This window comes from Onychomys torridus, chromosome 12 (genome assembly GCF_903995425.1).
Source record: "Onychomys torridus chromosome 12, mOncTor1.1, whole genome shotgun sequence".
Lineage (NCBI taxonomy): Eukaryota > Metazoa > Chordata > Mammalia > Rodentia > Cricetidae > Onychomys > Onychomys torridus.
In genome coordinates, this window is record NC_050454.1 from 66817538 (window position 1) to 66829848 (window position 12311).

The window sequence follows — 12311 nt, forward strand, 5'->3', positions numbered from 1 at the left end:
GTGAATGGAATACTTCCTCTACAGGAGAGGAGATGAAAGGGGTACTTCCTCTACAGGAGAGGAGATGAAAGGGATATTTCCTCTACAGAAGAGGAAGTGAAAAGGATGCCTCCACTACAGGAGAGGAAGTGAATAGGATACTTCCTCTACAGGAGAAGAGGTGAACAGAGTACTTCCTCTATAGAAGAGGAGGTAAACAGAATGAAAGGGATACTTCCTCTACAAGAGGGGAAATGAATGTAATACTTCCTCAACAGGAGAGAAGATGAATAGACTATTTCCTTGTGCTTCTAGAAGGAACAACCTTTAGTCCCTTGATTTCAGACTTTGAACCTCCAGACTGTGGCAGAATAAATTTGTATTGTCTTAAGCCACTCAATCCATGAGTCTCTCTTTTTTTCCTTATAAGGCTGAAGGAGCCATCTGTGCAGGAAAGGGAAGAGCTAACAGTAGAGAGGCCAAGACCACATCCTGAGATACCCTAGGAGTGTGGGGCCTTTGAGAGACACAAGTGCATCCTTTTTTTTTTTACTAATTTGAACTGGATAACTATCTTTCCTTACACCTGAGAAGACTTGTGTCTCAAAGCCACACAGGCCCCAGGGTCATAAACATCAGCTAATGTTTTCTGTAAAAAGAGCCTGGAAGTCAATATCCATTTGAGAGAAGGTTCCCATCATTTTTTCATTTAAAAACTAATTTTTAAAAAAGGAAAATAAATAAGTAGAACATTCGTTCTAGCTGATGCCATGGTTTCCTATGGCTTCATCCCAATTCTGGCTGCCGTGTTTTTCAGTTACCACATCTTTTCAGCTCAACATCAGCGATTAAATCCGGCTTCCTAACAGCATCCCTGGCCAATTTCCAGCCTTCGGGGAAATGGTGCACAAAATAATAGCTTTGTTGACATGAAAAAAGAGAGAGAGGAGCAGAATGTACCGAACATGAAGTTAACAAGGTGAGGCTCCGTGTCCTGCCGGAAACAATGGCCAATTTACATTCCTGGTTCCTAGAGGCAGGATCTGCCCAGCCAGTTAGCAAAGCTATGAGAGAGATCTGAGATGCACAGAGCAGTCCACAGTTCATAAAGTGCGTCCTCATTATCCTGGTTTCTTTCTGTTGCTATGATGAAACCCTGATACAGACAACCTGGGGGAGAAAGGGTTTGTCAGACTTACAGGTCACACCAGTCATCAAGAGATGCTGAGGTGAGAACTCAAGGCGGGAACCCAGAGGCAGAGAGTTTTCTATAGCTAAGGACTCTTAAAAAGTCCTTACAAAGGACTTACAAAGCAGCATGAGGCTGAGCCTTGCTTCCTTCCCTCAAAGGTGAGAAGTGGGATTATGCATCTGCTGGGCTACCTTTCAAGTCTCTAAGCAGAGGCTTGATGGAGTTATCTTTTGGTCCTATGATTTGACTATGAAACGCCCCCATGGGCTTCTGGGTAAAAGACTCAGCTCCCAGGTGGTGGTGCCATGTTGGGAGGTTCTAGAAACTTTAGGAGGTAGGCCTAGCTGGAAGAGGGAGGAGTCCACCTGAGTGTACCTTGTCTCTGACCCCTTCCTCCTCTCTGCCTCCTGTCTACAATGAGAAGAAGGACCTCTGGCGTACACCTTCATCATGATATTCTACTCAAGTGCATGGGGTCAGTGAGCATGGCCTGCTCCCTGTGGAACCATGAAACTAAACAAATCCTCCCAGGTGCTTCCTTCCCCACCGTTCTTACTCCTGACGAGGAAAGTCACTAACACAGAGGAAGAGAGGAGCAAACCTACCATGGGATTCCAGAGCTAAGAAAGCCCTCTTCCCCAACCAGCCTGTCAGCCCAGCTCCCAGCTCACCTAAAACTGGAGTAAGAGCCTCTTACTTCACAGCTCCAGATGGACAAGAAAGAGGGAGGGAAGGAGGAGAGAGGGGCAGATGGCTGTGGGAAGAAAGAAGAGGACACTATCAGTGATTTACCTTAGCTGCGAAGGGACCTCACCCCCTCCTTTCCTGCTCCATAGCACACTGATTTCCCACCAGCTTCCCACATCCTCACCCATTTCCTCTCTACTCGGCCTCCAGATTAAAACTTTCCTAAAAGCAGATGCGGATGTGATAAGGAGGAGATACGCCCATAAGACACTGAGCATCTAGAGGCCAGTGTGCCTGGGGTGGAGACCAGGAAAGAGGGGTAACAATGGGACAAGGCTTTTCACTGTAGGACCTGCACCATGGCCATTGTGCTTCATGCTGAGCCCCAAATTAATTGAATGTGGAATTTCTCTTATGTTTTAAGTGAGGAAATCAGAGGAGACTTAAAATGCAAAGATATATTGCTCAAGGTCAAACACCAGATTCTGAGCAATTGCAATGGTCAAGCTTGGTTAGTTACACCATGTTATACAAGTGTGTGTGTGTGTGTGTGTGTGTGTGTGTGTGTGCAGCCCAGATGCTGCAGGAAGCGACTGACAGATGATTTGGTTTGAATAAGAAAGGTCCCCCAGGAACTCATGTATTTGAACCCTTGGTCCCCAGTTGCTGGTGCTGTTTGGGGAGGTTATGGACCTTAAGGATGTGCAGCCTCGCTGGAGGAAGTACATCACTGGGGGCGGGCATTAAGGGTTTCTAGGTTTGCCCACTTCCTGCTTGCTCTCTTGGCTTCCTGTGTGCAGCTGATCTGTGATCTCTCAGCTTCCTGCCCCAGCTGCCTGCTGCCATGCCTCCCCGGCCATTATGGTCATCTAAACCCTCCAAAGCCATAAGCCAAAATATGCACTTTTTTCCTTAAGTGGTTTTTGGTCATGGTATTTGGTCCAGAATCCCCAAATGAACAGTGTGTAAGAAACAAACCCCCATTGGTCATTTCTAGTCAAACTCAATTCCCAGGAAAAGGCAGACTGGATTAAATGAGACTCTGGAAGCAGAGTGAAGGATTTCCATAGAAGTTACTGGTGTGTGTTCACACAGCACTAGAGCTGTTGGATGCATCCTATCAGACATAGTCGTATTTTTAGGTTCATGTTTTCATACCAGGGAATGGGTTTCTTGCGGCATCTTCATACCCGCATCATTATGTCATCCTCAGTGTTCCGCTCGCCTCTTCCGGCCACTTTCTTGCCCACTCCCCCCCCCCCCACTTCTGCTTCTTAGTCCATGCATCCCTTCACCCTCTCCCTTGTAACTGGCTTTTCAATTCACCCCTGCTTGATCCTTTTCTCCAAAGCCCGGCGTTTCTTCAGTGCAGCCACAGATCTTTTCTGGGCCCTGTCACTGAGGAGACATCAGACACTGCAGAGACTGACCAAGGAGAGATACCATTCACTTCGAGGCCAGCTTGAAAATGGGAGGGAGGAATGGGAGGTGGGGGACAGACTGTTACTTCAGATTCATGGAGAATGTTGCGATTAATCAAGGTTTGGCACCATCTATAATGATGTCCCAAGCCTAAGCACAAAGCCACCTGAGTGGAACAGGCGGGGTGCAGAGGCTCCTTTAGGAAGAGCTGGGAGGAAGGACGTTGGCCTCATCCCCCTCATAAGTTCAGCCAGGGATGTTGGGAGCGAGAGCAAAGGGGCTCAACATCGCGCTGGCCAACTGCCCACAGCTAGAGGCGCATGATCACAGTGTAGGGGCTTTATTGTAGTCTGCGCTGGGAGAGATGCCCATCATACAGAAGTAGAAAGTTACACTGAGCATCAGGGGCTCATGACCACATCGACCAACCTTGTCTTCCTCCTAGCCTGCCTCTCCAACTTTCTTCTTAAAGAAACGGGTTCTACCATGGTCTCCCTTCTCCTTTATCACCTGTAGAAGTAACTACTGTTCTGAAGGGCTTATGGTCATTCCGTTGCAGGTTTGCCAATGTTATTACATGTAAGCTTATGCTGCAAACTCCGTGCATGCGCATGCTTGTTACCTCAGCTCTCCAGTCTAGCCAAGAAAACGTGAAGAAGAGACGCTGCTGCCTCAAAACAATAGAGAGAGCTAGAGGGAGAATCCCCTTCTCTTCCCCCATGCAAGTATTATAGCACATGTCCCCACACACAAACGCCCACATAAATATATAAAGCAGTAAATGGCATTTTTTTTTTTAAGTCTGAACACAATGTCTGAAAGACTAGACTGAGGTCTGAGGGGGAATCACACGGAGCCAGCATCTGACCAAGCCCAACAGAGAGTAAAATTCTACCCTCTCTTTTTGCAGCTGGAGCAACTGAGGCACGTTAAGAAAGTGGATCAAGGTCATACAGCAAAGTACAATACAGTCAACACAAATCTGGGATGGATCTCTACCACTGCTCTCAATAAAGCAAATGCCTACATGAAAATACAATAGAACTCACAAAAAATAGAAAGCTGGTCTGCCTGTAGCTCCCTAGGTGTGGCAGGCCCTGGGAGCCACAGAGTCCCAGACACAGAGAGCAAGCCCACAGCCACAGAGTCGGAGACACAGACAGCAAGCCCACAGCCACGGAGTCCGAGACACCAAGTCCACTGATGGCCTCCTTGGTCCTGCTGTGTGAGAAGCTATGTGGACTGGCAGGCTTTCTTGTGGCACCAAATGACCCCACAGTCATGCTAAATTACTTGCATCCAGCCCTGGGGGTCAGGTGGCAGAAGACACCTGTATCTGCAGCCCGCCTTTCCCTCTCCAGGGTGCACACCACGGGTCCCCTAATCTCTGCGCCACAAAGCTCCTCTTTATAAAACATCATTTTTTTTTCCCTAAATGACGAAGTTTGATTTTGGTTGTTCACTTCCCACTTCAAAGCCCTGGCTGGGCACTTCTTTTGAGCAGTGTGGGTGAGACGTGGGGCATAAAGAGCAGGAACCCATTGGGAGAAAACACGGGGAGAGGGGATTTATTAGGGATCCGTAAAAAATACAGTAAAGAAATAATAAACTCTACATTTCTTTTCAGTTGTGTAACAAAAGAACTTCTGGGAAGGTATGGTCATGGGTAGAAAATGAGTTTTAACTATCAAATGTCAAAATCTTCAATGCTTCCCAGATGTGGCAATGGCTTTTTCTAAACAGCTCCCATGTTGCTCTCTGTGGGGCCAGAACAGGTTAAACTGAACGAATTTTGTAATGATTCCCTCCTCTGTCTCTGTCTCTCTGTCTCTGTATCTCTCTGTCTCTCTCTCCCTGTCTCTGTCTTTCTCCCTCCCTCCTCCTCCCTCCCCTCCACCCCCAATCTGAGTGTGTGATGGGGGGGGAGGGGGGAAGCACTCCTCAGACCCTCAGACGTAGTTTCCCAGACACCCCTCACCTTCTAAGAAGCAGTGTTTACCCCTGGCCTGGAACTTAGGGCGTAACTAAGGCTGGGAACCCCGGAGAACCTCACGTCTCCACCTCTTCAGTGCTGGGAGCCCTGGCACACACCACCATGCTTGACAGTTTTTCATGGATTCTAGGGAACAAACAAGTCCTCATGCTTGCCAGAAAAATTCTCTATCAACCCAGACCTCAAAAAAACAAGCAATTAAGGGACAGAACCCTGACTCCTAGGGCGAGACTGCTCAAGCGATCATTTCATACAAATATAAAACTGGCAACTTGGGGGATGCTTTCGGTCTCTTTACGTGGGGGATTGTCATTAGTGGAAATAGTATTCACCCGGGAAGAGATAAACAAGTGTTCAAAGCACGTGATCAGAGATGGCACTCAGGTGCCCACACCTGTGCTGTCCAGTGTTTAAATCATGGGAAGCTAGAGAAACCTAAGGGAAATCAAGCAACGGAGGACAGGAGAAAGAACAAACAGAAGAACCATGAATTTTGGCCTGAGCAACGTTGTTTCCATTTGGTTCGTGTCCCACAAACATTCGTGGTGAACGAGCGCCCTCCTCTGGTCACATGGAGGAAGTTCAGAAACTTGCCTAAACCAAACTCAAATTCAAACTCCGTGATGGATGAATAGCGCATTCGAAAAGAACTGTATTCAACATTAATCTGGCGCCATGCCTCAATATATATATAACCACAAACTAGCAAGACCCACTCAGAGGACTAGGGCTTCCAGCAAAATAAGAAATGAGAATTGGATAGGATCTTGCTCACACCCAATCTACTTGACGATGTTTTTCTCCCCTGGTTGAAGGAAGTCAAGTTCGCTTAGTTAGCCTGTCCAGGAGGAACAACTTTCAAAACAGCAATCAAAAGTCAAACGCACACCCAGTCCAAAGCGACAGTTAGAGGCAAGCTACTCGGTGGCTCGCTCCTCCTCCACCCCAGCCAGAGAGCTTGATGCCAGCGCGGGGTTTATAAGTATTTGGGCAATTCCATGTGTCTGAGCTGCGTCCACCTCTTCATTGTGTACAGCGTAGGGATGAACATTAGGGAGCAGATGCGTCTGAATGTCCTGCTTAGGGTTTCTTTGGATAAACGTCCAGAGGAGGGATTAATCGTTCATGTGGAAATTCCACCAACATTTTCAAGTTTTTCATTGAGTATGCTAATTGCAGGTGGTACCATGTTACATAAGGATATTTTCATGCAAGTATTAATTACACATTGAGCATATTCTGCCCATGCTCCCTACCCTTCTCTTTCTCTCTCTCTCATTATCTTTGTTCCTCTGGACAGTTTCGATCTCACTTCCTTGTCATACATACATACATACATACATACATACATACATACATACATACACACATACATACATACATACACATACATGCTTTTTTGTACCCATATAAAATCTAGGAACCACAAGTGAGGGAAAACATGCCATCTTTGTCTTTCTGGGACTGGCTTAGGGTTGTTTTTATTTGTTTGTTTGTTTGTTTTTTAACGTGAAATTTCCAGTTTCATCCACTTTTTGGCAAATGCTATCATTTCAATCTTCTCTATGGCTGAAAATTTTCCAGTGTGTAGATAAAACCCCTTTTTCTTGAAGGATCTTGGGACTGTTTTTAACAGCAACTGCATCTCTTTACATTCCCACCAACCGTGCACGTTCGATATGTTCTGAAGCCGCTTGAATACCTTCTCTGAAAACTATACATTAAAGCCTCTCCCCAGTTTTCCCATTGGGTGTTTGTTGATGTTGAGTAAAGTTTAGATAGATAGATAGATAGATAGATAGATAGATAGATAGATAGATAGATAGATAACAGATAGATGATAGATAGAGATAGATATATATACTACCATATATGAGATAATAACATAATTATATAATTTCCCTGTTGTTCGAATATTAGATGGTCTTGTAATTAAAAAAAAAAAAAAAAAGTACCAGACATTGGAGTAAAAGATCAGAGAAGCAGAGCAAGCTACAGCCATCACCTATTACCTCACCAGCTCCACGAATCCTCTGACTAATATCCTCTGAGTCCTCGCCCAAAAGGGTCTCAGCTGAACCTGCTTTAGTTCCTGTCTCTTCGTACCTAATATACCTTTCTCTACCCAGCTGTCACTTCCTGGGATTAAAGGCGTGTGTGCTTCTCAGTACTGGGATTAAAGGTGTGTGCCACCACTGCCTGGCTCTGTTTCCAGTGTGACCTTGAACTCACAGAGATCCAGATAAATCTCTGCCTCCTAAGTGATAGGATTAAAGGTGTGTGCCACCACTGTCTAGCCTCTATGTCTAATCTAGTGGTTGCCTCTGTCCTCTGATCCCCAGGTAAGCTTTATTGGGGTACACAATTTATCACCACATTTCCCTGTTCCCTTTCTCCCTCCAAATGCCCCTATGTACCCTCCTTGCTCTCTTTCAAATTCATGGCCTCTTTTTTCATTAATTGTTGTTGTTGTTGTTGTTGTGTGTGTGTGTGTGTGTTTTCCTAAATATATAAACACAACCTTTTCCTTTGTGTAATGCTATTAGTATGTATGTTTTCAAGGCTGATCTTTGGTGTTGGATGCTCAGTTGATGTGCTCTTCCTTGGGGAAGACTATTTCTCCCATTTTCAGTGTGTTCTTCTACCTCTACATAAACTAGGCATAGCATGGGCTTTTGAAACCTCAAAGCCCACCTCCAACTGACACACCTTCTCCAACAGGGCCACACCTCCTAATCCTTCCCAGACAGTTCCACCAATGGGGACCAAGCGCTCAAATGGATAAGCCTACAGGGAGGGGCTGCTCTGATTCAAACCATCACCTGCCCTGTGTGTCCTTGGATTTGCACTTCTCAAATCTGATGTCATCACATTTGATTATTTGGGGGGATTGATATCTATGGTTTGTACTTCGTCCAAAAGACTCGACTGAAGACTTATTCATATTTTTTTTCTAAGTCCTTCACAGGACTTATATTTAAGTTATTGTCACATTTTGAGTGAGTTTTGTATATGATGGCAGAGAGGTGTCTAACTACATTTATTTACAGGAGCAGCCCCATTGTCCCAGGGCCATCTGCTGGAACACTATTCTTCCTCCCCTGGACAGACTTAGCGACCTCATCTAGAATCAACTGAGCACAGACCTGCGGGTTTCTTTCTAGAGTCATTTGTTTCTATTCCACTGGGCTGAATGACAACCTGTGTGCCCACGTCACACTCTTCTGACTGCTGTGGCTTTGTAGTTCTTGCTGTTCAGCATTGTGTTGGCTGGCTGGGAGCCCCTGCGACTCTACATGGCTTCTGTTTCCTGGCATTTCTAAAGTAAGCGACTTTACCTAAAACACCTGTATTTCCAGCTCTCTCAGAATAGGACACACACATGCATACACACACACACACACACACACACACACACACACACACAGACACACAACTCCAATTTGGCCCATCCTCCTGCAGGGAAGGACGATTACCGGCTGCCTGAGCTATTTTTTGCAACACCAGCCACAGCATCTCACATAGGAGGCTTTGGCTCCCCACAGCGCTGATTTCCATGAGGTTCATCAGCACTCACACTCCTGAGCTCCATGCACCTCACACCAGCTTGTCAGTTCTCTGTGGGCCTTAGTGTGTTGCACACCAGAGCAACTGCTTTTCTAAATCAGTTTCAAAAACCTGAAGTGCTATGTGTGAACTCTGGCTCACCTTGGGTCAGAACTGGAAATGGAACTCCTGAGCACCATCCAAACTCTCCCTTCACCTCACGCTCCACTGTTCTGTGCACTTGGACCAAATCTCCCTAAAGGATCCCTCTGTGCAGGCCAGTGTGAGCCCAACCCTGGTAGACAACCATTTTCCTCGGCACCCATCAACCCATCCCTTACTTCACGGAAACTCCCAGATGCAGCTAATGGTCAAACCCAGGGCTTAGGTCTGTGTCCTGCATGCTTGGAGTGAGAGAGAGGACCAGAAATGAAGATGGCCGGATGCTCCCTTGAGAAGGCAGGAGACACTTCCGTTGAGACGCACTGATTGAAGCAAGGAAGACATTTCTCATCTGGGCAACCACAGCTGACAGATTTTATGAGGCAAGAGGAAGTTGGGGAAGGGAGAGGAAAGACTCCGTGAAGGACTGGCTGGAGATGACACAGAACCGTGAGTGGTGTGGTCGGAACCTATAGAAGGGGACACTATCACTGAGACAGGAAGGAAGTTCCATTTGGGAAATACTGACTTTGAAGGGTTTTAAAGGAAGTTCCCAGGCCTTCAAGCCTCAGAAGTCACAGAAGTGACCTTAAGCGTCACCTCTCAATTGTTCTAATTTTGTCAGTGCCTACTGATTCTCATTCTCTGGCTGTCAGTCTCCAGAGACTTGAGTTACCTTTTCCTATTCCTACTCAAGACCTTTTATTTTTATTTGACGTCCATGGGTCTTTACCTGCATATGTCTGTGTATCACATGCATGCAATGCTTGCAGAATCCAGAAGAGGATGTCCCATCCCACCCCACCACCCCTGGAACTGGAATTACAGACAGTTGTTAGCCTCCATGTGGGTGCTGGGAATTGAACCTGAGTCCTCTAGAAGAACAGTAAGTGCTCTTAACCGCTGAACCATCTTTCCAGCACCTGCCCTAAAGCTAAACCCTAGACAAGCCCTACTGGGTAGGTATGTGAGCCTGGGCAAACTCCTCTGTAAAGTGAGAGGTTGAGAGGAAATTGCATCCTGGATCCTTCCAGGTTCTAAATACGATGCAGCATTTCCTGGATTCATCGCGAGGGGGCACCAGAGAGGTGTGCTCACACATAACTTGAAGGACTCCACCCCAAGCCAACAGGACTACCAAAGGGTTTTATGCTAGACCAAGCTGAAAATGAGGCAGAAGCGATCCTCTCATGTCCTCCTGAGTCAGGAAAATCCGTGGTCCTCTAAAACCTTATTTCAGAAGCAGCCGCAGCAGCCAACACTGGGGATCCCGATAACTTTCTTCCTGCATTAAGGCAAACACCACTGCCACGCTCTTCGATGCCTGGGTTTTAATTAAACGTATGGGTTATCGAGGGAAATTGGATCCAACCAGCACATTGCAGTGCCTTTAAACACTGTGACATTCCCATCCCAAGCCAGAGCAGGGGCTCCAGAACCGCCTGGGACAGATCCCTGACGAGGTCCGATGCTTCTTGCCTGCCTGGCCCGAGACCCTCGCCACGTATTTGCTAAACTAGCAGAGAAACTCAGGACGATCCTACAGATCTCCACCAGGGGGCAAGCAGGGTACACGTGATACCTGCACAGTTGCTTAGGCGAACCGCTTCCAGCTCTTCTTCCTACACAGATAAACCCCTAAAAGAAACAATCTGAGCCTTTTAGAGACTAGAAATTCTCTTCGTTGGTTAAAAGAAGTGGGGTTCGCGTCGTGTTCTTGGTAGGTCCTGTTAAAGCCAATGGAAGGATGCTCTGGTTTAGAAATGCACGCTTTTGCTGCGCGGTCCCTCTGGGACGTCTTCCCAGTCACTATCACTGCCCGCAAATGTCACCATTGGTGGTACGAGTCACTGTTTTTTATGAGCCTTCTTTTCTATCCTCTCACTTGAAGGATACTGGGCCCATGCATCGACTGAAATTGTGAAGACAGAATGAAATGTGGGATATGGATGCCCCTGGCTGAGTGGGGCTCAGGTTGCATTGATTTGTGTACAAACAGCCAAGCATGTAAATCATCCCAGCGTCGAAATGCTCAAATGTAAGTCGAAACTCGCTTCTTCAGCAGGTGTCTGAGGGCCTAATTCTGAAGAACACTCAAGAAAATCCTTCATAAACACCAGGAAGTATGTCATAAAAAGACGTATGGTGGGTTGGGGATTTAGTTCAGTGGTAGAGCGCTTGCCTAGCAAACGCAAGGCCCTCAGCTCAAAAAAAACCAAAAACCAAAAAACAACAACAACAACAACAACAAAAAAGTATGGTTGTGGGGTAAACTGAATCCGCTGCAGGAGGATGCCTTCTTTGGGTACATATTGAGGGATGCTAAAGAGATAACTAAGTAGGATTCCCTCTTTTAATTTATTACCAATTTATATTTAAAACAAGTAATGCATTATCAATTATAAATTTAGAGACTAAACATAAAAAACGCTAGGTGTAATCCCGACACTTGGGAAGCTGGGGCAGGAGGATTGCCATGAGTTCAAGGCTAGCTTGGGCTACAGAATGAGAGACCTCATCCTGATAGATAAATAAGTAATAAATAAGAATTTAAGTGAAACTAATTGGGGAAATGGAGGAAATTCTGGGAATCCACACCCTTAAAATGCACACGTTGCATCTTGAATCCTCCTTCGTCTTTCAAGTGCTCAGGACAGAAAAAGGGGTCCTTTCTTCTAGTCACCCTAAGTCCTATGCCTGGAGCCCTTGGGAATTAAACTAACAAGACAGATTGACGAGAGAAATATAGACAGGTGTACAGGCTATAGGTTCCACATGGCACAGGGGCGTGTGTAAGGTAACAGATTCCTCAAGAAAAGGCTCAGCCTAGATGAAGAATGGAAAGTCATGGGGACATGGGACACGAAAGAAGGGCACAAGCTGAGAGAAACCTGGCCCCACCCATTCCTTCAGCTCCGCCTTGGCATCTCTTCCTCTCGGGGTGATATGCTGCTTGCCAGTCAGGTGTGGTGGCTCGTGCCTATAACCCCAGCACTGAGACTGAGACAGAAGACTGGCACTAAGGAGGCCACCCTGTTCTACCGGTGTGAGCTCATCTCAACAAAACAAACAACAGAATACACCTGTCCCTCATCCTCTGCCCTCCTCCGTCCCCTGGTCCAGGAAGAGAGATTTTCCCATGAGCATCTTATGACTTGCTTCGGGGGAGATGGGGGAAGACAAAAAGCCCTTCCTGCGCCTCTGTTTCTCAGATTCCCTCAGCTCAAGAGATGCAATACGCCAAGATATCATATGGGGGCAGCATGGCCTGAACCATCCTCTTTCTGGGAAACACTCAGAAAAGGAAGTAGGATGGTGGTCTTCGAACAG